Source organism: Colletes latitarsis, chromosome 2, assembly GCF_051014445.1.
Source record: "Colletes latitarsis isolate SP2378_abdomen chromosome 2, iyColLati1, whole genome shotgun sequence".
Classification (NCBI taxonomy): Eukaryota; Metazoa; Arthropoda; class Insecta; order Hymenoptera; family Colletidae; genus Colletes; species Colletes latitarsis.
Genome location: NC_135135.1, coordinates 23,824,791 through 23,852,505, shown reverse-complemented (window position 1 = coordinate 23,852,505; position 27,715 = coordinate 23,824,791). Strand labels below are relative to the sequence as shown.

The following is a 27,715-nucleotide window of genomic DNA, read 5'->3' as shown; positions in this document are numbered from 1 at the left end:
AAGAAGACTGGTCATTCAACATCGTTCAGTGTCCGCGCGAAAACTCGGTCGAAAACTACCGTACGGGTCGTTCCGCGCCAAATCGATCACTTTTTCCGTTCCGTGGCCGGGATTTTGATGAAATTGAAATATGATGCAGTCGGGGCGAAATTAGGGAGGGTTTAAGTCATCGTTCCGACGGTTTCAAAATTCGAAAAATATAGAACGTTGAATTTTACTGATAAATTCACCAAAATTATCCACCCTAATGAGTCACCATTAAACTTTCGGATTAAATTTTCATTTATTAAATGATAAGTTCTGACTTAGCGTATTTCGAGTCTAGATTGAATAGATCTAGAATGAATACATTCCTCGATACTGAAACATCATCCGGGCATTACTCTATTTATCTCGTCATTACAACGGAAATCTTGGATTAATGACTCTATCCCGTTAATTGGCGACTATGTTTAGATCTGGAGTTGACATCATTCGGTGCTCGACTTTGTACACTGCTCGTACGTACAAAGTTACGATTTAGAAGCTATTTAAAGAGGTATAGTCAGACGTTTTCCTGTGTAGGGCAGATAACAATAATTTTGTTCAAATCTCCGAAAGTTTACATAGAAAATGGAGCACACAATCGCGTCGAAATATCTCGTTATACGGAACTGGAAATTCCTGGCATACCGGTTGCTTAAATTAATATAGAGGTCAGTAAAACTCGTTGAAAAGTATAAATAGCGCCATTGACACTATGGAACCTGTTGATTTCGCGCGTAGATTTCGTTCGAATAACAGGGAAGTTCGAGAAAATACGGTCACGCTTTTTCGGACTTCAACGAAATTCCCACAATGAAAATTCGCGTGTAATTTTCACATTGGGGAAAAAGGTCTTCTCGATGCAGAAAAAATTGCAATTCGGCAGAGTTGCTGGTTTCGAAATTAAAAATTTGTGCGATCCGCTTTCGATGAAAGAGGCAAAAATCGCCAGGTTGAACCAATCCCATTTTGGAGATTCAAATTTTTTAAAATCAATATCTACACTCGAAATGTGCAAAGTCAGAGCTTAATCGATGAAAATTTAATCTGAAAGTCTAATAGCAACTCGAAAATTCAACGTCCTGTATTTTTCAATTTTTTTACCTCGCCATCTTGCAGAATACTAATCCCTATTCCCGAAGAATAGAGTCCAGCTTATTTCTAAATACCCAGAGGATTAAAAGTTTGCATAACAATGGAGGAATCGTTCGACTGTTTTTAGAAAATCACCAAGAATCGTCTCCGGACATCGACGTTCGCCACTTTATCCGCGTCCCCAGCGTGCATCGCGCGATCTCCGTTTGAATTTCCCGCCGATTCTCGATGGAATCGAATACAGTTAGGGAAAGACGGTCGTCCAGCGCGGTTTCCGCGCGAAAACTGGTTCGAAATTGGCGGAACAAGTTCTGATGTACGCGGGGTCGCGGGTGCATGGAAAATTTGGATCAATTATTAACAGCGACGGCGAGCGTTGAAATTCACATCGCGATTACAAGGGGCGATACGAAGTGCGTGTAAATTAATTTCGGAGCCCGACCCCGGGCTTCATCGGTCCCCTCCCCTCCCTCCCCATGTTTAATCATTTCGCGCGATTCGTCATTATCTTCCGGCGAATTGCTGGAATTAATTAGACCCGTCCGGTTCGGACTTCGTGTGTTCGTCGCGTCGCGCTTTGAATATTTTCATCGAAATCATGCGAAACGGACGCGCGAACGGTTGTTGTTGTTGTTTTCTGATAGAACGCGATCGAACCGACGAAAGCGCGAGTGCACGGCCCCCGTGCACGCGATGAATATTTCAGAATGAAATTTTGATAACGGCCACGGGCTCCGTCGAGGATACTTTTACGTTTTCGTGCGATTTTCTTTTGGGTTTTAGACAATCGTAAACTACGTGAATTAAAATTTGCGCGACAAAGTTCTTCGATCCTATTCAAATTCATCTCCTTTAACGTTTCAGCTTGAGAATTAATTGCTTTAGTTGCAAAGTGAAAAGACTTGTCACCCATGTACGGATGACGTGGTAGTCAAAGTGTCGAAGAAAATAAAAGAGGGATTTTTTATTTCAGTGTAAAGTTACAGCCTTGGTCATATACGTCCCATTAGTCTTGCAAAGTCTGTGACAAAATTTATTCTGGTTCGATACACCTGTACTGTGTGTAATAGCAGAAAAGAGAAATTTTAATAGTGCAATTAATATCTACCTGTAAACTTAGTCCAGCAGTCTCGAAAGGGTTGAGCTCGACTGGGTTAAGTTCGGTTCCGTTTAGAAGCCAGGTGGGAATCGGCCTTTTGGAGGAACGTTCGGGGTCGCAGCTTTTGAAAACGACGGGAACGTCGACCCGCTGGAAATCTACGGAACGACGTTACCGGTGAATTCGGTTTCGCCTGGCGCGACTTTGAAAGAAATATTCTGATTCGGATGGAAGTTCGCGGATGAGCGCGGGGGCGCGCCGTCGAAGCGCGGGCGAAGCAAAATTTTTTACCTGCGGAAAAATTCCCGTTTCAAACCGCGCGGAATCGCTCTTTGGAATTTTTACGCCGAACCGACGTAACGCAAATGGAGAGAAAACTTCTTTGTCGTGTATTTGAATTGCGTTCCGAAGGGCGATTTCACCACTTCCGAGTGAATTTCTATGGAACAGGAAGGGGGGGGAGTGAAAAAAAAAATTTGTTTGCCGGCGCATTTCGTTAAGAGGTTATAGGCGAACAGACACGCTGAAAAGTGCCCTTAAACCGATTTACCCCTGTTATGCGTCAATCGTTAACCCTCGAGGAAAACAATTTTTACCAAGTTTCAACCCTCCAACGCTATGTGCGTACGAACAGAGAAGATCGCGATCCTCCGCTTTAATCGGATCTTCGTTCGATGGAAAATCGTGAAGCACAATTATGGATATCTCCGCAAAATTATATTTTAAATAATTTATGAGCAAAGAATGGGGTTTCACTTTAGATACTAATAATCTACTAATTTTTCTTGTTTATGTATTTTAGAAACATATTAAAGTCGTATTGAACTTTTATCAATCCTTTTGAACGTCTCGTTTACTTTTTTCGTAAGACACGAAGTCGAGGAATCACCGAAATCGCGGTGAAGATTTCAACTGGGTGTATTCCCGCCTTTTGTTCGAAATTTTATTACACACGATACTCTGTATTTGACATGGCGCGCAGCATTGTCATCGCGTCGCAATTACTCAAACACAACGAGTGCCATGAATATGATACTCGAGCCTCTTGTGCCTGAAGGGTGGAGAACATAACGCAATATTGGTCGGTACTTGCGCCTATGAGTTATAGGTCAAGCCCGGTATTGTCCCATCTATAACGATTCAACAAATACATTCTTTCCAGCATATTTTTTGAGAATCTGAAAGACACTAATTCGCAGTATCTCAAATCAAAAAGCACAGATAATCGAGGGGTAAAACTTTTCTATGTTGTCATATTTTTACATAGAAGATTTTTACGTAGAATCATCCCCTGAAAGATCTTCCGCCTTCCTGTATATATAAAAATGCTACAGCGTGCACGATACTGGCAAAGAGTGGACTCTCATTATAATTTATTAATTTTCAATCTTAAAGTATTTTGATTCTGAAAAATCGTATTAATAATATACATATGTACGCTCATACAAAGGAATAATACAAAAATAATTTAAATATAATCAGAGGGTTTTAAAACATGTATTTCCGTAAAAAAAATTTCACAAAATTTTTTTTTCATTATGGTACTTCGCTTATGCGAGCCTATACAGGTCGAAAAGTAAAAATGTCGTAGACGGGAGGTCGGATTTCAGTTGTTAAGAGCGAGAAGGCAAATGTGAGCCTTTCGATTCCAGTTTGCCTTTGTCGATTTTCCGAAACTCCACGAGCTCACGTACGCGTGATCTTCCATGTGTGAGTAGGGCACCGGGTGCTGAATCTGGCATCTATGCAAAGACCTCGGAGGGTCGACAAAGACAAAATGACATATGCCTTCTTTCTCGATTCACCGAAGCTGCCCAAAGTAAGTTCGGACCGTCTCGTGGAAGTCGAGAGCGAAAGGCTCATACTTCCCTTCTCGCTCTTGAACAACTAATATCCGACCTCCCGTCAACAGGTCTCCACTGGCCTCTGCTGACCGCTGCTGACCACTCCTGGAATTTCTGACAACGTATAACGATTACTACTGACGTCTGCCAGCCTCCGCTGGCCTCTGCTAACAGCTGCTGACCACTCCTGTTACTTCTGACAACGTATAACGATTACGACTGGCTACTGTTAGCCTCTCCCAGCCTCTGCTGGCCAATGCTGACCATCGCTTATATTTCTGACAGCCTATAACGATTACTACTGACTTCTGCTAACCTCTGTTGGTCTTTGCTGATCTCTGTCAGCGTGTGCTTGTCTCTGCTGAACTTTCCTGGTCTCTGCCGAACGCTACTGACCACTGCAGGTATTTCTGATAATGTATAACGATTAATACTTACTACTGCATGCCCCTACAAGTCTCTGCTTGCCTTTGCAGCTTTCTGCTTGCCTGTGCATGCCTTTGCTGGCCTCTGCTCAACACTGCTGACCACCCCCGATGCTTCTGACATCGTATAACAATTACTACATGCTACTGTTCGCCCCTGCTGATCTCTGCTTGCCACTGCTGGCCTCTGCTCGTCTCTGCTGACCGCTGCTGACCACTCCTGTTACTTCTGACAACGTATAACGATTACGACTGGCTACTGTTAGCCTCTCCCAACCTCTGCTGGTCTCTGCTGACCACCACTTATATTTCTGACAACGTATAACGATTACTACTGACTTCTGCCTGCCTCCGCTGGACTCTGCTGACCGCTACTGACCACTCCTGATACTTTTGACAACGTATAACGATTACAACTTGCTACTGCCTGCCCCTGCTGGACTCTGCTTACCACTGTTAGCCTCTGCTGACCACAGCTGACCACCCCTGATGCTTCCGACAACGTATAACGATTACTACTGGCTACTGCCACCTTCTGCTGACCTCTGCCAACATCTCCCGACGTCAGCTGACGTAATATATATCCGATGTGATATAATATAATATGTTTATATGTATTAAAGTGTTGTATAATGTAAATCTATGGCAATAAATGATATAATTTCAAAGAATTCTACGTGTTCTCGTCACTTTTACCTTTCTTTTCCTCTCCCCATTATTCCCTTAGATATAAGAAACCATTTCTCTACGTAAAACTAGAATTCCAAAGTGCCCGGAGCGTTTTCTGAAATGCCGGTGACCTTGACCCACTTTCGAAACTGGGTCAAGGCCAAATCCTGATTCCCAAAGCGTCCGGAATTTTTCTGAGATTCGATGGCCTTGACCTACTTTCGAAATTGGGTCAAGGCCATCCGGATTTCCAAGTCGGCCAGAAGATTTCTAAAATTTCGAATGGCCTTGACCTACTTTCGAAATTGGGTCAAGGCCATCCGGATTTCCAAGTCGGCCAGATGATTTCTAAAATTTCGAACGGCCTTGACCCACTTTCGAAATTGGGTCAAGGCCATTCGGATTTCCAAGTCGGCCGGAAGATTTCTGAAATTTGGAATGGCCTTGACCTACTTTCGAAATTGGGTCAAGGCCATCCGGATTTCCAAAGTGCCCGGAATTTTTCTAAAATTTCGAATGGCCTTGACCTACTTTCGAAATTGGGTCAAGGCCATCCGGATTTCCAAGTCGGCCAGAAGATTTCTAAAATTTCGAATGGCCTTGACCTACTTTCGAAATTGGGTCAAGGCCATCCGGATTTCCAAAGCGCCCGGAATTTTTCTAAGATTCGAATGGCCTTGACCTACTTTCGAAATTGGGTCAAGGTCAAGGTCAAATTCGGATTTCCAAAGTTCCCGGAACATTTCTAAAATGCTGGCGAACTTGCGAAGAAGGTGGTACGCATCTTATAGGTAGAAGAATGATTTGGAGAGGAAAAGGACGGTAAAAAATGATGAGAACACATTGAATACTTTGAAATTATATCATTTATTGCCATAGATTTACATTATACGACACTTTAATACATATAAACATATTATATTGTATTACATCATGTCACAAGTTGTCAGCAACGGTCAGCAGTGGTCAGCGATAGTCAGCTGACGTCGGGAGATGTTGGCAGAGGTCAGCTTAGGTCGGGAGATGCTGGCAAAGGTCAGCAGAGGGTGGTAGTAGCCAGTAGTAATCGTTGTACGTTGCCAGAAATATAAACGCTGGTCGGCAGTGGTCAGCAGCGGTCAGCAGAGGCATGCAGTGGCAAGTTGTAATCGTTATACGTTGACAAAAGTATCAGGGGTGGTCAGTAGCGGTCAGCAGAGCCCAGCGGAGGCAGGCAGAAGTCCGTAGTAATCGTTATACGTTGTCAGAAATATAAGTGGTGGTCAGCAGAGGCCAGCAGAGGTTGGGAGAGGCTAACAGTAGCCAGTCGTAATCGTTATACGTTGTCAGAAGTAACAGGAGTGGTCAGCAGCGGTCAGCAGAGACGAGCAGAGGCCAGCTGTGGCAAGCAGAGATCAGCAGGGGCGAACAGTAGCATGTAGTAATTGTTATACGATGTCAGAAGCATCGGGGGTGGTCAGCAGTGTTCAGCAGAGGGCAGCAAAGGCATGCACAGGCAAGCAGAAACCTGCAAAGGCAAGCAGAGACTTGTAGGGGCATGCAGTAGTAAGTATTAATCGTTATACATTATCAGAAATACCTGCAGTGGTCAGTAGCGTTCGGCAGAGGCCAGGAAAGTTCAGCAGAGACAAGCACACGCTGACAGAGATCAGCAAAGACCAACAGAGGTTAGCAGAAGTCAGTAGTAATCGTTATAGGCTGTCAGAAATATAAGCGATGGTCAGCAGAGTCCAGCAGAGGCAAGCAGTAATCAGGAGCAATCAGTAACAGTCGCTGTATGGTGTCAAAAGTTGTCGGGAGTTCTGTACTTTTGTCAGCACTGGTCATCTGAGGGTATCAGAGGCAAATAGAAATCAGGAGTAATTTGCAGAGTTCAGTAATGAACTCTAGGAATGGCAAGTAAAAATACCTGGGCAGTCGAGACTCCGAATCGTATGCCGTTGACGTGAGGTCGGATTTCAGTTGTTCAAGAGCGAGAAGGCAAATGTGAGCCTTTCTCTCTCGAGTCCCACGAGGCGGTCCGAAATTACTTCGAGCAACTTCGGAGAATCGAGAAAGAGGGCATGCGTCAGTTTGCCTTTGTCGACTTTCCGAAACTCCACGAGCTCACCTACGCGTAATCTGGTATGTGTGAGTAGGGCACCGGGTGCTGAATCTGGCATCTCTGGTATAGTTTGAGAAAGGGGAATGAGGTGTCCCCGGTGCACCCTGGGTTCCGTCTGGCATCTCTGAGTTTCGCGGGAGCTGCAGAAGCCGTTCCGCCAATTACAAGTGACGTACGATTGTAAACACGGAGGGTGGTCGTTTTTCACGGTATTAAATATTGCGTAAATCCTAGCTCTTGTTTAGTCACGTTCAGGCGCCGTTACGAGGGTCGAGCATCGTTCAAGAAAATCGTCCGATATCGACATCCGCTTGCTCCGCCTTTCAATTACGCGAAGCGTTGTTTACCGGGGTCGGAGGGTACCGTAAACACAATCGTACGTTTCTTTTCAAAGGCGTTGCTCCTGGCGATTCGCCCCTCCCTTCCGTCGCATTAATTAGCGCCATAATTAAACGAAGCTCGCGATCGTGCGTCCTCGTCGTTATGATCAAGGGTTTGTCTTATTAAATTCAATTGATAAATCGTTAGTCGATTCGAGCCATTTATTTCCCCGACCCTATTTATTATTACGTTTTCCACTCTATTTTGTTCACCGTTTTCGATAAAATATTATCTCTGGCAAAGATCACGTTATATACCGCGCGTTCAAAATAAGGTGGTTGGTTTTTATTTTTGTTCGTTATTTGTGCTCGTTAGTAGAAATTTTTTATAACCGTATAAATATAAACTTTCGGCCGCGAAACGAAGCGTATCGAAAGCCTTTTGTTTCGTCCGATGACGCGAGAGGAAAAATTCAAATTGATCGCCGTGGCGTGTAACCGTTACACGGCTCAAAAATGTTACGAAAAACGCAAAGGAACGACCAAGGGAATATTGATACTGTAATAGTAGAACGTTTAAACACCTGCTGGAACGAAGCAATTTCCTAACGTGAAATATGAAATATCTCGTAAAGCGTTCCGTTTTTTCAATGGTTATACTTTAATACTGTTACGCGCATAGCGATGAAAAGAATCGATTTACGTATACAAAAATGCACGGTTCCGTTTGAAAATCGAGTACACGTTGCGGCTGCATCGTTGCGTGAACAAAATTACGTAATTAATGCAGAGGCTGGATTGCGGGATTTATTCAAGGCCCAGCGTACTTTATTCCACTTTTTTTTTTAAAACAGAAAGAGACAAGTGGCAATGGGTCTTTCACTTTCAGATCTTGTTGAACGTTCAAAGGTATCATTTTCAATAGTTTCGATCGTGCAATTTTAATTTTCTCTTCGCTTTTCAACACTGTCCTCGATTTTCTTTCAATCGATCAACCGTATTTTACGCAATAATGTTTACACGCTTGTTTGCAATTTATTTCGTGTCCAAGGGACCAGGGGAGCAAACGCGCACGATTTTCACAGATCCGTACGGACGAGACGTAGGACAGATTAAGTATAGAGAAGGGATGAGAGCCAGGAACACGTCGACCGCCAAGTGGCGAACACTGAAAATTTATTTTTCACGACGGGGCGGTTGTCTCGTTTATTCACGATGACTCTTCTTAGTATTCTCCCTAACTCACCGTGAAGCATTTTCAAGACCACGGAAGCCATGAGAAAACATAGATCATGCAAGGGCGGCTCAGTCCGCAGGATATTTTACGTACACTTTGCTCGCGAATAATGCATCAGGGGTAATACGCGAAGCGTAAGAACGTGATTTTGTAGTGCATTATTTACGACGCACGGGTCCCGAACTGGCTTGAGCCCGGTGTATCAAATATGAAACGACGGTTAACGTGTTAGAAGGGGGGCAACACGTCGCTGTGTTGGGACCTGCTCGTTTGGATTCATAAATACCGAGATCGGACGCCATTTACAACTCCGTGAACATACATTCGCGTGTACGCTTAGAATTTCAGTACAAGCTCCAATATCGAGGAAGCTTATACGATACACAGGGCTTCCTACATAAGGTATATTCCTCAGAATAATTTTCTCAAATTATATTCGAATCAATCAATATTGTCAGGAAGTTAACTCTAAAGTAATATCAACGTATCTCTATTGTATAATTACCTAGTAGGGATTCTATAGTAAATGTGAATGAGTACTTGCGAGAAAGGCAAGAGCGTAGCCCTCTGCTGGCGAGCGCGTGAACTGTCGCCGCGAAAGTATATTGGACTCGAATTGAATCGGTTTCATTCGAGCCTCGCGTTTGCCTGGAGTTCGAAAGAATTAGGAAATTGTTTTTTTTTTTTGTTTTTTGCTGCGAGTAACGAACGATCGAAGGGCATGTAACGACCCTCGAAAGTTCGCTGCTCGAACGAATTCCACAGTCGCGTTAATTTAAAAACTATTCGTCGATTTGTTAGATGTTTCGAACAAAAGTAGTTCCCCTGCTGGTCGATTCGATTTTCCTTTAAACAAAGTTTCTTGTACGACACAAAATGGCATTAATTCGCTTTGAGAGACGAGATGCAGGAAAATAAAGCGTCCGTTCGAAGTGCAGTTCGGAAAGTTAACCTGAAATTCAACGCCCGACCTTAGTTTTATTGGAGTATTTGTCAGGCGAGAATGATCTCGCCCCTTTGTTACCAGACGGGTAACTAAGATTTCACAAGAATTTAAACTTTCGACATATTGGCCGATCTTTTCAACTTTTAAACCCGTTGGGAGTGAAATCGTTCCCTCTGGATGTTTAAACATTTTTTTCCGTGCTCGTGTTTAATCGGCGAAATTAGTTATTATCGAGCTGGTACATTGTTCGATGCGCATACGAAGTTCGCGGAAAAGTTGGAAAGCGTAATCAGAACCAGGTAATCGATGCTTCATTAAAACAATTTGTCCCAGTTATCGACATAGAAGCGCGTCGATGATCGACGCGGATAAAAATTTACTTTTTCATTCTTTATTGTTTCAACACATCGAACTAAACGCTTGCTCGGAAGTTTACACGCCTCTTTTAGGTTTTTTTAGAGCGTTTTATTGGAAACTAATGAGCCGCGATGTCGGTTTTTATCAAAACAGAATCGAAAGCGCTAAATATTCCGTGACCCGTAGGTAGTGGGTTAAAAATATTTATATTTAGTAATGCAGAATAATAAACGAGATAACAGTTCGAACAAATATATAAAAATATATCAAGAATTCGAAATCTCACGCTCGCGTATGACAGACTCTTTCAGTTGTAGTATCACTGTGCACTCAGCTTATTAATTTTATTCATTAACAGTGTGCCTAACTTTTATGCATAAACGTCAGGCAATCTAGAAAGCTGTCACACGCCATTCGTTCGAATCACTTAGTACCAACAACGTCTTGATAAACGGTTATTAATTTATTAATGGAAATTCGCGGAAATTAATCACAATTTCCAAACGGTACGAGTTTATAATTCTATGATCCTTTCATTATCGCGTCAGCCTTCGTCGAAAATAATTTCCATACTTTCCTGAAAATGTTCCATTTTAAAATTTGTTTATGGGGAATGTCTCTGTTATTTGCAACGGTTGACGTTCCACTGTATTTAGAAGCTATTATCGAACGAGTAATCAATGTTCCTCGTGACCACAAGTACGCGTTTAGGCTTGCGTGACCCAGTGATTGACATATCTAACGAAATTAATTAGGAAGAGTCCGAATGCGTAGTTTCAAATTGTAATTTGTATGTTTGTACGTAACGTTTGCTCGAGGAATTTTACAGTTTCGATTAATAAAAATTGGCGAGGATTCCAAGGATGAGAAATTGGCGACGAGCGTCTACATTTCTGTTTCAAACGGAGTAACGATGTTTGAGAGATAATTCGAGTAATCTGTCGGATTCGAGTGTTCTCCGGACAAAAGATCGACGTTGTTTCGACTCCATTAAGCCGCGAGTCTGATTCTGCCGCGGTCCCTGTAAGGCTGAACCGTAAATATGTATGAAGCTCGTGCTTGATCATGCCTCATGCAACGTAGCTACCGACGGTCGTCCGCCTCTATCAAATAAATGGCAGCGTACCAGTGCTGTAAAGTACGATCGAAATAACGTATTTGATATTCCGTTTACAAATTACTAAATTATACGAGACGCAACCCCAATCTTAGCTCGGTCACAAAGGAGACGATTCCTCAGCCTAAAACGAACCCAAAGTACAAAATTTCTCATGCATCAGACTTCCTGCAAACGGTATTTTTATTTTAGAAATAAATATCAGCTCTCTCTTATTGGCAAGCATTCTAGTCGTCTGGATCACTAAAATTTTTATGTCACTTTTTATTAGTTGGAAGCTTTCATCTAGGTTAAAAGTTTCCTCGCCTATATCTTTGATTGGGAACTATTTCAGCCATCTTGAAAATTCAGATTTTCGTATATATTGGGCGACAGATTGAACTTACTGATATTCGATTTGGTTAAAAAGTGTAAATGAATAAAAATATTGACGTCGCGAGTAGCGTATGCGGATTTGTTTGGTTTCCATTCGTTGCTCGAGGTATTCGTCCAGATAAAAATGGCGCCCGACTCTGGGAAGACGCGAGGCTGTCCCGCGAGGCTGCCGGAAGTTGCGAGCATCCGACAATGGTGTCACGGAGAAGACGGTGTTGTTGAACGCGTGCAACGCGTCGCGAGAGCAATCGGTGAGTCACGATTCTGGTTAATTCCCTCCGCGTATACGCGGCTGCAATGAGTTCACGGTGATTCCGTGCTCGGTTTGCTATCGTCCTCGCCATTGTCTCGCCTGGCTTGAGCCGCGACAAGCATCGAGGCTTTCCGTGCACGTACGCGCTCGAGTTTTGCATTACACTGCTCAAAATATACTAGTTAAAACAATTACGGGATTACGTTCCCCGACGGGTACCAGCAGAGAGCATCAACTATCGTTGACGAAAGGAGTATCGCAAGCATAATTATCAAGCACGATGTTTACCGAGTGTTTAGTGTATGAGGTGTGAACAGCTTTCGAAATATTAATTACTTTATACGAGCCACCGCGATGCTTTTGAGCGAGCCAGGAGTGTGAACTGCGCAGCGAGCCCACCGCGAGGAAAAACTTAATTTAATTAATCGTAGAATGTTTACCGAGTGTTTAATCCGTGAGTTGGGAATCGTTTCGCAGCCCTTGACACGATTTCTTTACGCTTTACGGATTTCGTTTCACGAAATAACAGAGGTACAATGATCTTTGTAAATAGAATAATATACGTGTTTGGGGGGTGGAAGTGTCCCTCGAAAGACTATTTCGATCGCTATTATGGAGACGTTTTAAGCGTCGCGATCCTCCAAAGTATTCCGAGCGGACGGATCCGGGGAGTCTCTTATCTGGAAAACTGTCAGGGATGAAAGAAACATTGCATACTTAATTACCGTGGGATATTTGGGGAACGTCGACTTTATAGGGTGTGAACAGCGCGCGGAACATTGATTACTTCGTTCGAGTAGTCGATCCTTTGTTTGTTTTGAATAGATAAACCGGTAGGACGTCGTATCCGGGAAAGTGAACAAACTTTCAGAAATGAATGTTACATATTTAATTACCGCGGGATGCTTACCGAATGTTTGATTTATAGAGTGTGAATAGCTTTCAGAATATTGATTGCTTCATTCGAACAGGCGATTCCACTAATTACTTGGAGCAGAGGATCTTAATTTAGAGCATCTCCCGCCTGGAAAATGAACCGACTATTTAGCTTATGTTTAATCTACAGGGGTCTGAGTGTTAATGAACACCATTCGATATATAGATATACACAGGCCGCTTTGAACGAGCAATCTTCCAATTATTTTGAGAAGTTCGGAATTTCGAAACTTCTATCGTTTAATTCTTGGCGAACTCGGCGTTCTGCCGAAAAGATACACGAACGAAACTTAGAAACTAATAAAAAAAGTAATTATCGGCAAAATGGTTAAGTAATTGCGCGGTTGATTGGCAACATTTGTTCGAACACTTATCGTTAGACAACTATGTTACCATTATGTCTCGCGCGATAAAATCGTATGTACACTAGCTGTCTTTCGAATAATTACGGTTAACGAATGCACTGTTAACATACTTCGCTTTCTTCGTAGTGGAAGCGTAAACAAGATTACACGAACGAAAGCAAATAACAGATAGCGGAGACCTAGTAAATTGGAACACAGCACGTGAATTTTCATTAATTAATATTTGTCAATGTTACTTTTAACGACTGCAATTATTCGAAAATTCTTAATGACTCTGAACAATTACTGTTGGGAAAATAAGTTTTGTATCATTATTTATTCGTAGTAAAATCTTTGTAAAGTTTCACTATTACGGTCGCTTTTAATTTTACAAGTCGAGTTAGTAGTAATTTTGCTTGCTAATAGTTTTTTAAAAACGACAATGAATATTAGTCTTACGAGAGCATACATATTCATTGACTTTTAACCGGGTGCACGGGAAAAATTCACTTGAGCCATTGTATATGTATGTGCTTGCAAGATGTACTTGTTCTTTGTAAAGATTGTTTAAAATTCGTAATTGCAAACATTGCTCGTTAAAAGCGCTCGTACCATACAAATAATTTAATTAATTTTATTAACGATATTAGAGCAGAGAGACCAACTTAACAGGTTTACAAAATTCAGAAATATCCCGAGGTTGTTAAAATATGTAATAAAGGATACGAATGAATATTCGATTTGTCGAGTCATTATAAATTCAATGCATAATGTCGTCGGAATCTTGCCTTAGTAATGATTAATTATTGCAGATTTAAACGATATTAATTTAACTGATCCCCCGCGAACGATATTAAGTATTTTCCGTTAATTTCAGCTATGCATTTATCATAATTGATTGAAATTTTAATATCGCGGAAACGGAACTAAATCTTCGATTCGTTAAATTAATATAAAGTAAACATTATTATTGAGTATCGCGGATCTTTAAGAGCATTCCGATGGAAATTTTGGTAAAATTATTGTAACATTGGGGCAGAATTAATACTACCTGAAATTGAATGAAACTCTCGTACGAGATCAATTGATTCTAATTAATGAAATCGACGCTGGTTCTGCCTGAATTTAATATGCGCCAGCGCGAATTACAAATTATTGTAATAACAAATACTAGATGTAAATTTCGATAAAATTTAAAAGTCCCGTCGGAACGTTTTAATTCCTCGACACCAATTAAGATAAGTTTGATTGGACGATAAATAAAATTCTTGTTAAGAGGGCATTACGCGTTTCGAACAAGGCAATTCGATGCAATTAATTCTATCGTGATTCGATGTACGATAGGATAATTCACTAATCACCATAAAATGAATACCGAATGTAATTCTCGACGAAGATCGAGAATTAACATAATTGCTTAATCGAATCGTGAAAAATCCTGTTTTTTGGTTTGTCATAGAATCGGAAAGAGTAGACTGGAGTTTCGCGTTTTAAACGAAAGTAATTTTTAACGCGTTCTCTATGGAATTTCGACCATTTAGGAACGGGAATTCAGTATAACTTTCCCTCCCAATTAATACCACACCGATCTTACTATTTACAAGATTCTCAAAAGATTTCCCAGCCGAGGTATGCTTTTAAAATTAAGTAGCGACTCTTTCAATAAATCCGCAAGATAAATTTAAACTTAAATCAAACTCACGAGATCCTCGCGAGATTCGCAATCTGGAAAGAGTCGCTAATTGATTTTAAACCGAGCTTTTAAAATCAATTACCGTCTTCCTCGATATACCTGAAAGATAGATTAGGCTTAAATCAATCTTGCGATATTCGTTCGACGTAGCTGCACGACCAGCGGAGAAACGACGCCTTCTATCGAATAAACGTGCGTCGTTGTTGCACATAAAATACAAAATATTGTACTAGTTTACGACTTTCCATATTTGTGTAAATTGATTCTGTCCCTTTCACGACACCTCCCCCTATTTCAACGGTGGTTAAACTTTGACGATCAATGTATTAACCCTAAAATGTCACCCCAGAATGGACCTCAGTTTATATTCTCGTGTTTATGTCTTTCGTAAAGTGTGACCTTCAGGTTCCCACTTCCATCAGGAACTATTTTATGGTATCCACATTATAGGCAATTCTCGCGTCTCCGACAAAATCCTCAACAATATTTTAGGATTAATTTTGTTAGGCTGTCGACTCGTTAAGAAACGATAATCGCGTCGACGGACCAAAAGTTTGTCAGAATCGAAACTAAAAAACTCTCGGGGGTATTCCGACGTTCTTTGGAAGCTTATCTTTGTCTTACAGAGCAATCTGTGCAAGTTTTCATCCAGTTTGGTCGTTATATCTGAACAAATCAGAAGTTTCAATACTGGTTGAAGAACGTCAAGTACCGTTTCAGCACTGTGGCGACAGTTCACGCGCTTGCCAGTAGAGGGCCACGCTCTTACCTTTCTCGCAAGTGCTCGAGCGACCTTCTATTCGTACACACTCCTCAGACAGCACTTTACTGTAGAATCCATAATTACAAGATTGAACCGATATTTAACACTCTGACTGCCACGTCATCCATATATGGACTGGAAAAGTTAATTTTCAAGTTGAGATGTTGAGGCAAACAAATTTGCAAGTACAATGATCTAAAATCCAAACAGCGATCAGTGAACGTGTTTAGAACTACAATCTCGGACCGTCTTGCAAGTTAACCGTGTCCGGCCAGAAAAATAATTGAAACAAGTCGCTTCCGGTTCTCCGTAGGATCGTGTCGCCCCCCCGTTGTGGGTAACGCCAGCCCTGGAAGCAACGAGCGACACCCGGTGGCCGGTTCCAATTAAACCGCGGATCGCGATTTTATCGTTTCAATTCGCACTTAATAATTCGCTGGGCCATCGCGTGGTAACGGAAAATTCTCGTCCGTTTCAGCGCCTCGAGCGTGCAGCCGTAAAAAGCAAACTTTTACCCGGCGGCCGGAAGCCGGGACCAGCCAACGATAGCCGCCGCGCTCGTTTCCTTTCTAATATCTTCTTGTTTCACGGGCGGACGATAACGATTTCGAAAAGTCGGGAGGATTCCCACGTCGGCGTTTTTTCCCCCCCATCGATCGCGGAGTCGTAACGCTTCTCGTTTAATCCCGAACGGAGGCCAATCGGTGCCCGGAACGCGATTCTAGGGAAACGTTTATCGCTGTGTCGTTATCGGTATCGCCAGTGGCTAGGCGATGCTAATCTGCTTCGCGTTACCACGTCGCCTTAGTACTTGCGACGTTGGCTGGTGATAACGAACGCTAGGTAGCCTCGATTATTAATTTCGACTAATTGTTAAACGCCCGCACGGGACGATCGAGAGCTACTTCGGGAGCTCCGAAGATAACGAACGACCGATTATCTCGACGACGCGATTGTGTAACCCCGGGTGGCCTCGAGGCTTCCCGGTGATCTCCCGATCCGCCATCGGTCCATTCTGTCGAAAACTGGTCCGCCTTGGCTTTCGATGCGACGCAATTCGGAGCTTAATATCGAAGACTTGTTCGTTCGATTGCATCGAGCATTATTTAGCGATATTTTTTCTCTTCGTTTATTATTTTGTTCGAGACATTCAGGGAATCGTGTGTCTGAGAAAGTTACGCTCTATTCGAATGTCCTGTATATGTAGGAATGGGTCGGTCGAGCACTTGCGAGAGAGTTGAGAACCGTAGCCCTCTAGTGGCACGCGTATTAATAAAATTATTTTTTGATTCGTGGTTCAATGTTCTAATTGAAACTAAAGGGTACGAGTATAAAATAAATAGTGGAAGGATCCAGCGTAACTAATAATTGAAAACAGTTAAAATACATCGTGGAAACGAGGCGGTCCGAAATTCTTTTTAGAAAATAGCTGAGCGAAACGGGTTATTCGAACGCGGAAGAGGCAGAATCGATGTTCTTTCCCGGAAAAGGCAAATCGATTAGAGGTATAGGAAGGGAGGTTGGCCGATTGGATAGGGTCATAAGATATTTTTTAAAGAATCCAGAATATCGTGGTCACGGAACGCCCTGCGGACGTTCGAGAATGGTTTGATTTTAAAAATAGCTCAATTTCAACAAATGAGTGCGTAAACATTAGCCCTTCGCTGCTCGAAATATTGTTATTTATACTCTAATATTATTTATATTATTTGTGTAACAGTTTAAACTCGTATGCAGCGTTTACACGCCAATTATTGATATTCTGGTGGGAGTTGAGCGTTCCGCTTAATTACTCGTATCGGCAATTATCTTGGTTGCTAATCCTGCTGCATTAGATATCACGAGAAGATTCATACATAAAAACGACACGATCAGATCGTGGCTGCCAGCCTATGATTAAGTTAGTACCTCGATAGGATATCCAGCTAATCATCTTCTCTAATTAACGATACTAAAACCATGAGCAAATTTAAATCCTTCCAATCATTTGCTCATCGATTTTTCCCCCGATTTCTTTCCACGATTAAACTAAAAAATTTGTTTCGCGAACTACAAAACTTGCATTTACTTTGACTAATTTTCGCAGACGTTTCGTCATCGTTTCGACTATACTTTCATCGAGAAGATAAGATTTTGTACAAGTGTCACAGTCGTATGTAAATATTTACACTCGCGACAATGTCTCCAAAGATAAGATTACGCAATGCTAATCTAAACGACGAATCTGATCGATCGCTTTGCAAAATTCCAAGTTGACATTTGCAAATACAACGAACCAATTTTACACCAAAAATACAAATTCAGACTGGAATGGCGCGGTCCAAGAAGTTTGCCCTTGCCTGAGGGATCTTGACGCGGCGCGTGATTTAATTTGAATACTATTTCGCTAACCAGTCCGACAAGAAACAGATCAGAAGTTGCTCCACGAGTGCACAATGCGGTCCCGTATTAAGTAACCGCAAAAGTAGCTCGCTGTCGCGGTTGTAACCACCTATAGGGTGTCGCAATTTACCGACGAGCTCGAGAAACTTATATCGAACGCTTCCCAGAAATGACATGCAACAGGATTTTCAATAACGCGATAAATTTATCTACTCCCGATTGCCAAAGACTCGAAGACACTTTCTAATACTTCGACGATCTTCCCTCTGCAAAACGCCGATCATATATTTTGAAAATTTTATTACTCTTCGAGTTTATAAAATCTTCGCGTTTGTAACTTCCAAGGAAAATAATTTATAAATTACAGTCTCATTGTTTTCGTTTAGATTTTCGATTTTGTCCCCGGCGTTAGTTTTGTGGGTCGGGCAAACTTGCCGAAAGAGTTAGACTTTGCGTCACGCTGGTATAAATTCTTCGGTCCGGTCGGAAAGTTTCTTACAAAACCCCCAGCGCAGTTTGCAATACACTAGTTACGTCTCGACAACTCAAATAAAACTGAAAAGAATCGCTGTCGAATTCCTCGCGAAAGGGAACCGCCAATTCAGTCCTGCGCGAATTTTGTTTTACCCATCGAAAAAGAAATTATTTTATGGTCTCTATATCATGCGTGGTTGAACGTATTAATTGTCTCCATAATGAAAAAAATTATGAAATTAAGTTTCTAATCCAGCCATAGCTTTCGAGACTCGAAATATTATAAAATGGCGCGGCCAGTCAGAATTCGTTGCCGCGTTAAAATACACAGAACCGCGAACGGGTCGACAGATTCGAGAGACCGGTGTTTACACGTTCGTGCGGTTCTCCCCTCCCATCGCTCGGAAGTGGCATTCTTTCTCGTTGCACGCGCGCAATTCAAATCGTTATCGCCGTGATCAACGGTTCGGAGCATTTTCCAGGCCGGGGGGAATTTCCACTTTGACATCGGACGCGTGCAACGTCGGCCCTTATGCTCCGATAAACAAACGCGGTGATTTTCATTAAGAACGCCAGCCGCCAGCGATCAAATGTTTGCCGACGTTTCCGATGGACGGAGCGTCGAGACGCTCGAGACGATGGATCCCGTCGGCGTAAGTGGCCTAGAGCTCTTGATACAGCAATTCCTCGCTTAAAGTTAGAGTTTTAGCACCGGGGGATTAAAGGAACTGGAATCATCCTCGCCCGGGGTGGCTGTTTACGTTGCTTGTTACAACCCGTTACTACTTATTACGATGCACTCATTTTTTCAAACGTTTCTCGCTACTGGGAAAATTTATTTTTCATTCGATGACAGGAGGATTTTAATTTTGGATAGCTTTTTGGAATTATATTAATCTCCAATGTGAAACATAAAATGAGGGAGGAGAGCATTTGAGGAAATTCGAGGAGTGTATATACAGAGTGTTTGGCCTTATCCAACATTTATAGAAATACTACATATTCTAGCGTAGTTTGCATTTTGAAACATTGAAATCCTCCAATTCGTTCAGGAGTTATGATGTTTCAAAGATACGCATGGCAGTTCAGTAGAATATTCCTACGGTCAGACATCATAGTTTCGGTAAAGAATTTTTTTTCCCGAAGTGAGTAGGATTTCGAGGGTATGTCTATTGACCAAAAATGACCGTAATTGACCCCTGCAATAGAAAATAATTTTTCCAGAACGATTTGAAATTTTTTTTTTTCGTCGAAAAATTTGTCTGGTTACTGAATTTTTTTCTCTAATGTGGATAGGATTTCGAGGATATGTGTATTCACCAAAAATGACCGTAATTGACCCCTGCAATAGAAAATAATTTTTCCAGAACGATTACAAATTTTTTTTTTTCGTCGAAAAATTTAGGTCTGGGTCGATTTTTCTTAAAAATTCCTTTTTCATTTTTAGTAATTTTGTTTGACGCCCTACAGAAAAATTGTCTAATACATAAGCTCTACTTCAGAAAAAAATTTCAATTAAATACATTCACTATTGTAGAAGTTACGGCCGTTTGAAAATTGGACCAGTTTTAGAGGGTTTTTTTCATTTCACGACGTTAAGGAACAATTTTTCCAATATTTTTAGAATTTCTACATATTCTACACTAAAATACGCGTAGTTTGCTTTTTTAAACATTAAAATCGTCCAATCCGTTCAGAAGTTATGACGTTTTAAAGATTCGCATGAAAATTCGGGCAGACATTTCTGGCCAGAAATTAGATTTTCGGTAAGGAATTTTTTTCTCGAAACTGAGTAGGATTTCGAGGGTATATCTGTGGACCAAAAATGCTTGCAATTGACCCCTGCAATAGAAAATAATTTTTCCAGAACGATTTGAAATTTTTTTTTTTCGTCGAAAAATTTGTCTGGTTACTGAATTTTTTTCTCTAATGTGGATAGGATTTCGAGGATATGTGTATTCACCAAAAATGACCGTAATTGACCCCTGCAATAGAAAATAATTTTTCCAGAACGATTACAAATTTTTTTTTTTCGTCGAAAAATTTAGGTCTGGGTCGATTTTTCTTAAAAATTCCTTTTTCATTTTTAGTAATTTTGTTTGACGCCCTACAGAAAAATTGTCTAATACATAAGCTCTACTTCAGAAAAAAATTTCAATTAAATACATTCACTATTGTAGAAGTTACGGCCGTTTGAAAATTGGACCAGTTTTAGAGGGTTTTTTTCATTTCACGACGTTAAGGAACAATTTTTCCAATATTTTTAGAATTTCTACATATTCTACACTAAAATACGCGTAGTTTGCTTTTTTAAACATTAAAATCGTCCAATCCGTTCAGAAGTTATGACGTTTTAAAGATTCGCATGAAAATTCGGGCAGACATTTCTGGCCAGAAATTAGATTTTCGGTAAGGAATTTTTTTCTCGAAACTGAGTAGGATTTCGAGGGTATATCTGTGGACCAAAAATGCTTGCAATTGACCCCTGCAATGGAAAATAATTTTTCCAGAACGATTTGAAAGTTTTTTTTTCGCCGAAAAATTTTTAAAACGATCCAGAGATAGGATTCTAATGCGAGGCGAGGGAAAACAGGGAAATAAGTACGCGATAAGGGGCGCAGCTCGACTGCGGATAAATCCTGGCGGTTTTGGAGGCGTAAAAACGCAGTGGACAGTCTCCTCGTCTACGTTCCCGGCTCAGTCGCGCAGAAGTCGCGCGGACGAACCGGGCGCGATCAAGAATAGGGAATAATGCGAAGCGTAATAGTCGTCGGATCCGCGCGGGACGGAGCGCGCACAGTCGCCGGACCAATTTGCAAATAATTCGAAATTTACCGGCGGGGAACTGTGTCATTTGCCTGTGGAATATTTGATCGTCCGATTGAACGATTTCCTCCCCCTTCTGTCCCCCCCCTCTCTCTCTCGTCGGAGCGGATAAAATATTCCGCCGGGAGAAGCGATTACATACGTCGCGTAATCATGATCCGCATGAATGAAACCGTTAGAAGAGGCAACGTTGTTCGGACGAATTTCTCTTTTGGCTTTTCGTGCTGCTCCAAGGATATCTCCAAGGAAGCCTCTTCGTACGAAAAAATAATGTCGTTCCGCGTAGATTCAGAAGTAGTTACGTTGGTTCGGGGACACTCGGTAGATTGGACTCTTATTTGGATTCTTATTTATCCTGAACGGATGCCTTCGGAGAGAGAGACGATTCCGTAATACGGATTCTACGAAGAATTATTGGGATTTAACGGAGGGAGAAGGAAATCCAACTGTTACGCTCATATTAGGTTGGAGAAATATACAGTGTCATTTAAAATCGCACGGTTTACGATTTAGTTGAATTTTATACACGAAATGTGAAAATCAATGCATAGTAAATGGACGGGACTGATTTGGGAACGACCTTTGAAACTGGTTCTATTTATTTTTATTGAATGCGTGACCACTGTGAAAAAGTTTGTTAGCGATACTTTATAGGTAATGGTGTAATAATAAAATGGTTATCACGGTGGAAATGCTCGAAAGAATGCATATAAATCTACGTAATGGCAGAGAAATCCGTGAATTTGGTAAAACAAAATATCGAGAAGAATATTCGAACTTTTGGAAAGACGTGATTTTGACAAACGAGACTAAATTCGGGTGGCAAAAATAATTGCGCGTAGGAAACTGAATATTCCAGTGAATATTAAATATCTTTTATCTGCCAAATTCATAGGTGAATGACAAATGATGTGGTTCTATATATAATTTATGGATGCTGGAAATTTAATATCTATCAAAGATATAAAATAGGCGAATGCTCCTATTTAAATATACCAACAAGCTAAAATGAAAATTTTTATTTTAATTCGTTTCGAGTCGCGTGTAATCCGATAATTATTAACAAAATATAGTCATTATGCAGTTTCTTTAAAATATTGCAAACTATTCCTGGATCATCTGAGAGTAATATAACGTGTTTGAAGCAAGTTAATGGAAAGCTGGCGTTCATTGAGTTCCGACAACTTGTAATTCTTGTTAAGACTTTCGAAAGCGACGCATTAAAATTTGTATTGTACTTCTGTGCAATAGCTTCTCCATTAATTTTTATTTATCTGATTCGCTTGGGCGGATTTCGAATCGTTTAAAGCGTCTCCGCGTTTCAGTTTCTGACTTCATTAGCGTGGCTACAGTCCTATTTCCATGAGCTCGAGAGAAACAAACGAAAGTTGCCCCGATTTGAAGGAAAAACAAATTTATTTTCGATCCTAATGCTTCTCGTTATATCTCCATCACGTTTCCAGCACGAGTTTCTAATTATATAATCGCGAAACAATTAGTCGTCGCGTGTTCTGTCGATAGATTGCTTATTTTATGCTTTGGAATTTTCCAATGTACACCTAAAATCTGATTCGTGCCAGGAAAGAAGCATTGAAGGAGTCGTTCAAAATCTTTTTCCCACGTATTTGAGTTCGAGTAAAGGATAGCGCACGAGGAAAATAAATTATTTACTTTAAGGTACGAGTTATCGCCGGGAAACCAATTATTGACAGAAAAATCAAGACATAGATGGTTCAAACACGAATGGGTTACGTACGCTCGGTGTATCGACATGAACCAAAAGGAATTCAATCGCGAGGATCTGACATGTTCCTTCATTTCGGAATGATTCGTTTCTTTCATTTTCTCTGTTATCAGAAAATACTCGATTCCGCGAGCGTATCGAGGAAATCAAAAGAAAGGATGGAAAGGACACCGAGGTCTGATTAATCTATAAAAAAATTCAACTTTTCCGATCACGGAGAAAATGTCGTTTCGTCCGCGATCAGTAGGTAGATTCCCCAGGAACCGCCAGTGTGTCTCGAATTGGATTTTGCCGCGATAAATTATGGAATTAGAGTTTATATAGCCATAATTCATCGGTAGTCAATTGCTTTATATCGATTCTCGTAATCTAAACTATGTCAGAAATCACGATACTATCTGTTATCAGAGTTGCTATCTTAATTTCGTTTAATTCGATTTTAATTTGTGGCAATTAATCGAGCTTCTGCAAAACGGATCAGTAATTAGATCTGATTGTCAATAATAGGGACTGTCAGTCATCTGGTCACAGTCAATAGGGCTGACAGCTATTGGGTGACAGTAACGCGGATACAGCGATCTTTGTAGCGACAATAATAGAGACAGAGGGACTTTTTATAGACGTAAATTAATTATTAATTTATTCCTCACACTCAGCCTACGCGATTTCTTTACTTTGAAGATTTACTTCTCTGAATTGGCTTCATAACATTTTTAGCACAGTTAGATTTTTATGAAATATTTCACTTTTAAACGGACGTTAATCGAGAGGACTTCTCAGTCGGATCAGACAGAAAATGTGTGACGTTAACGCGACAGATTTAAGGTTATTAAGACATTTATCCTCCCCGGAAAGATAGTGCCAAATCTACGATTCTCTTTAAACGTATGACTCGTCAATAGTGTCGTTTGTGAATCCTCTTAAATTCGAGCGTACGATCCATTGTAAACCCTCGGTATTGCGGAAACTGTCAGCCATACGATCTATCGTTACTCTGTTTGAACTGATTTCCATAATTCCGGGTAGGTATATCTCAGAAACCCACGGATATTCACTGCGAACTTCAGCCATGCACTTTGAATGAATTATTTTGTGTACGCAAGGTTACGGAACCCCAGACATTATTCAACGCGATGTATTCATCGTTCATTATACGGGGATTAAATTTTCATGATGGTACGGTGAACCATACGATTTTACAATCTTACACGAAGTCTTCGAACACTTTTGTCGACAGCTTTCGAACCCTAGACGCTCATCGGTGTGCGGAAATCCCATAGTCGTATTCCAAACGCCCACACAAGAACGCCCATAGGCGTCCAACGCACAGGCTGATATCTACACGAATATCTGCAACACCAAAAAATATACAAAGCGTATTAATACGCTTGCTCACCTTCGCCCTTCGAAATGTAATACTTTTCTATCAAGCGACAGTAATTACACCCCTATTTTTAACTCCGTAATTATCCGTTCGCACAGTTTTGAAAATGACAAATCGCGTTGTTCGAAAGCTACGTTAATCCAGCCGCTTTGCTCGACGAGAGAACGAGCATTTTTTTGCCCGGAGGCAACAGCGAGCGTGCAATCTGGTAATGTTAATTATTTCCAGCGATTAGTGTAGCGTCAGGGCGGTTTCGTCGGACAGCGCTGCGACGCAATATCGTCTCCGTTAATTTAGTGGAAGCGTCGACTGCTTGGTTACACGGCCAACTACTGGTACTTTTACCTTACTCCCACGGTTGCTGGAAACAAGTGTCTCATGAATGGTGCATTTCGTCGAAAACGAGGTCTGAACTTTGTTAATTTCGCGAACGGTTAGCGATCATGATAACACGGTGTTCAGTCGACACGACGTTCGCGTGTACGTTTCTGATTACGTAAATCGCTGCTGCTTAATTCCACGTGACACGGTCGCGGCAGTTTTCAGGGATGGGGAAAGAGGGGGGGACCTCCGCGTGTTTTCCACCCTTTTTGCGATCCTTTCTTTCTTTCGTCCGCCTCTTATCTGGCGCGCCAATAACCGGGGTATGTGTGTCGCTCGATAAGTTGCATTGTTCCTGTTGGCTGGTTGCTGGTCGGGTTTATCGGAGAGAAAAGCAACTCCGGTGAAATTCGTCGTGCAAACGTTTTTTTTTTTTTTTGTCTTCGTTTTTTTCTTCTCAGGATTTCTCGAATCGTGGAACCACTTTGCCCGCGATCGGTGGATTTTTAACGAGGCCTCGCCTATCATTCGGACGCGTTTTCTTCTTCTATTTCTATTTTTTTCTTTTTTTTTGTTCAATGACACACGCCGAGTCGCGCGAATCTGAAGAAACGTCAGGGCTCAAGGTGTTCGAGGACTCCGGAAAATAGGAATCGAGTCGAGTCCCACTCGAATATTCCTACGAACTGGGTCAATCCTTGCCTCGATGTCGAAGGGATCGTCGTTACGATTCCAATCGCGGCGAAACTTAATATGAAAATCTGACGAGTAGCCTCGGTAAATGCACCGATCCTCGTTACGGAGGACCGTTAAGTTTGTTTTTTTTTTCTCTCTCTCGACAAACTGGACGAATCGAACGTTTCCGACCAAACGGTCCTCTCGCGAAAATAAAATAAACTCGCGTCGGATAGCCTATTAGGCATTTATCGACCAAATCCAGGCTTCCCACCAACCGAGCCTCTTCTACGAAACCACCAGAAAATTTATTTATTTATTTAATGCTTGGGAAATAATTTAAATAAATTTTGTTCGTGCTCTGTGCAAAGATCAAGCTCACTGGGCTAGCTAACAATTTGAAAACTGGCACAAGGTGTAATCGTGGACTTGGGAAAATTAGTACCTTAAACAAAACACAAAATCCATAATTGATAAAGCGTCCATGAAATTGTTACATCCGTAAATTATTATCTTCTATTTACATGTGAAATGGGGCAGTTTTATTTGCACGATGTGTAAACAACAAACAAGAGCGGTTTTATTTGTACGATATGCAAACAGTAAACGATAGTGGTACGATTTGTAAATAGTAAACAATAGTTCCAGGATGTAAGTTTAACCCAGGGCATGTTTCCTCTATATCGATTCCCCACACGTGACCCATTTTTTTAACATCGATCATTTGGATTTAACGTCGACTTATTTAACGTAACATTTTTTTGGCAATTTACATGTACGGGAGAGAACCCGTAAAAATGTTGTATTCGATTAATAAACACTTAATTGGCTAAATTGAAGCAATTTAATTTTACCGTGCACTCTGTTGATCGTCAAAATGCAATTGCAAATAATCCTAAATATTACGGAAGGATAAAATTTCAAAAATAATAATACTTTTTAATCAAACCGAAACAGTTAAATGAATTAAAATATATTCGGTTTTTCCTGGATCGCGCAGTGTTGAAACAGAAATATAATGCAACGTTTAATGCCTGTAATTATTTTTGCAAATATCAGTGCATTAATTGGAATTGCTCGACAAGAAACGTTTATAAACAGGCTGAATAATTGCGAACTCGATGGTTCTATTTAAAGTTACCATTAGTGGAAAGGCAACAAGTTCCAATACAATTTAATTTCTAATTAACTTCTGTGGGTCTCTCCTTTCTTGTCAGCTGATTTTCTCTTTCACGGGCCACGGCCATTCATCTTGAAACGGCTGAATCGATCCTACGCCTTGCATTTAAAATCTCGCGAACTTCTCTTTTGCGATTGCCTCGAAATCGCGGTCCCTTTTACAAAAGCGTTTAAATAACAGAAAAGTGATACTCTGTGAAAGGGGGAAAATTGAGTGCACGGCGAACGAAGCAGAATTTCAAACTCCAGGTCGTTAAGTATTCTCGTGCAGAATTTCTGCCAACAGCTTGTTCCTGCCTACAAAAGAAATTATAAGTTTATTCTTAATCAGCTGTAAAATCAAGCACTCTTATCCCGTACGCTCTCGAACCAATGGAAAACACCTCGCGACGCGTTATGTAATCGTTCGAAAAATGTACAAAGAGGCGATGTAATTTCGATCGAGTACAATAATTATCGAAGCAGATTAGAAATTAACGGGTGTAAAAATTGTTAACAACGAAAGAAGCGCGGGGAGTGACCGAGAAGTTTGATCAGTCTGGTGTTGTAATATTCATAACGAAGAGCGCAAACATCAAAGGGCATTGTTCCTTTAATGAATAAATTAAAAATTAAGAGACTACGCGTTCAGAATTTTCCCGGGTTTGGAACTTCAAAACAAATTGAAAAATTTAAATAAATTGCTGGGCGATTCTTAAAATTTCATCTGGAAACGACAATAGAGTTTCGTCGAACTCGGCGAACAAATCTTTTATTGATAATTGTCAGAACTTTCTTTTTGCAGACAGAAAAGCAAAAGGCCATTTATTATCGATCGAGAGTAACGAGTTTATATTCGTTGCAAATAATTCGGTTGTTGCATTAGTGCTTCGTGTCCAAGGCTGACAAAGAACCAATCCTTCGTTCCAATTATCAGCGCCGTTGTTTCGTAACCGCAATCCCGATAATTAATCGAGGGACAAAGTTTCAACAGAGTTTCTGTTCGACGAGTAACTCGACGAAAATAACTGTCCGATGCTATTCGACTTGCTAAAAGCGGAATGGCAACAACCCCCGAGACATTACGTACCAGTCATTTCGCCGTGGCGTGCAGGCTTATTCGATTAATCGATCGCAACTGACGTAACCC

General features: G+C 41.1%; 1 protein-coding gene across 3 annotated transcripts in view; it reads left to right on the top strand.

Moving 5' to 3' along the window:
• The window catches only part of LOC143351626 (choline transporter-like protein 1), a 67,350-nt gene that overhangs the window by 17,086 nt on the left and 22,549 nt on the right, over nt 1-27,715 (top strand). The window contains exon 1 of one of the 3 annotated variants that reach the window (XM_076783398.1): nt 12,376-12,396. The exons of the other annotated variants lie outside the window; for them this stretch is intronic. The gene's annotated coding sequence lies outside the window, so the exon portion shown is untranslated. Of the gene's footprint in view, nt 1-12,375; nt 12,397-27,715 lie in introns of those variants that run through there. 3 annotated transcript variants of the gene reach the window in all.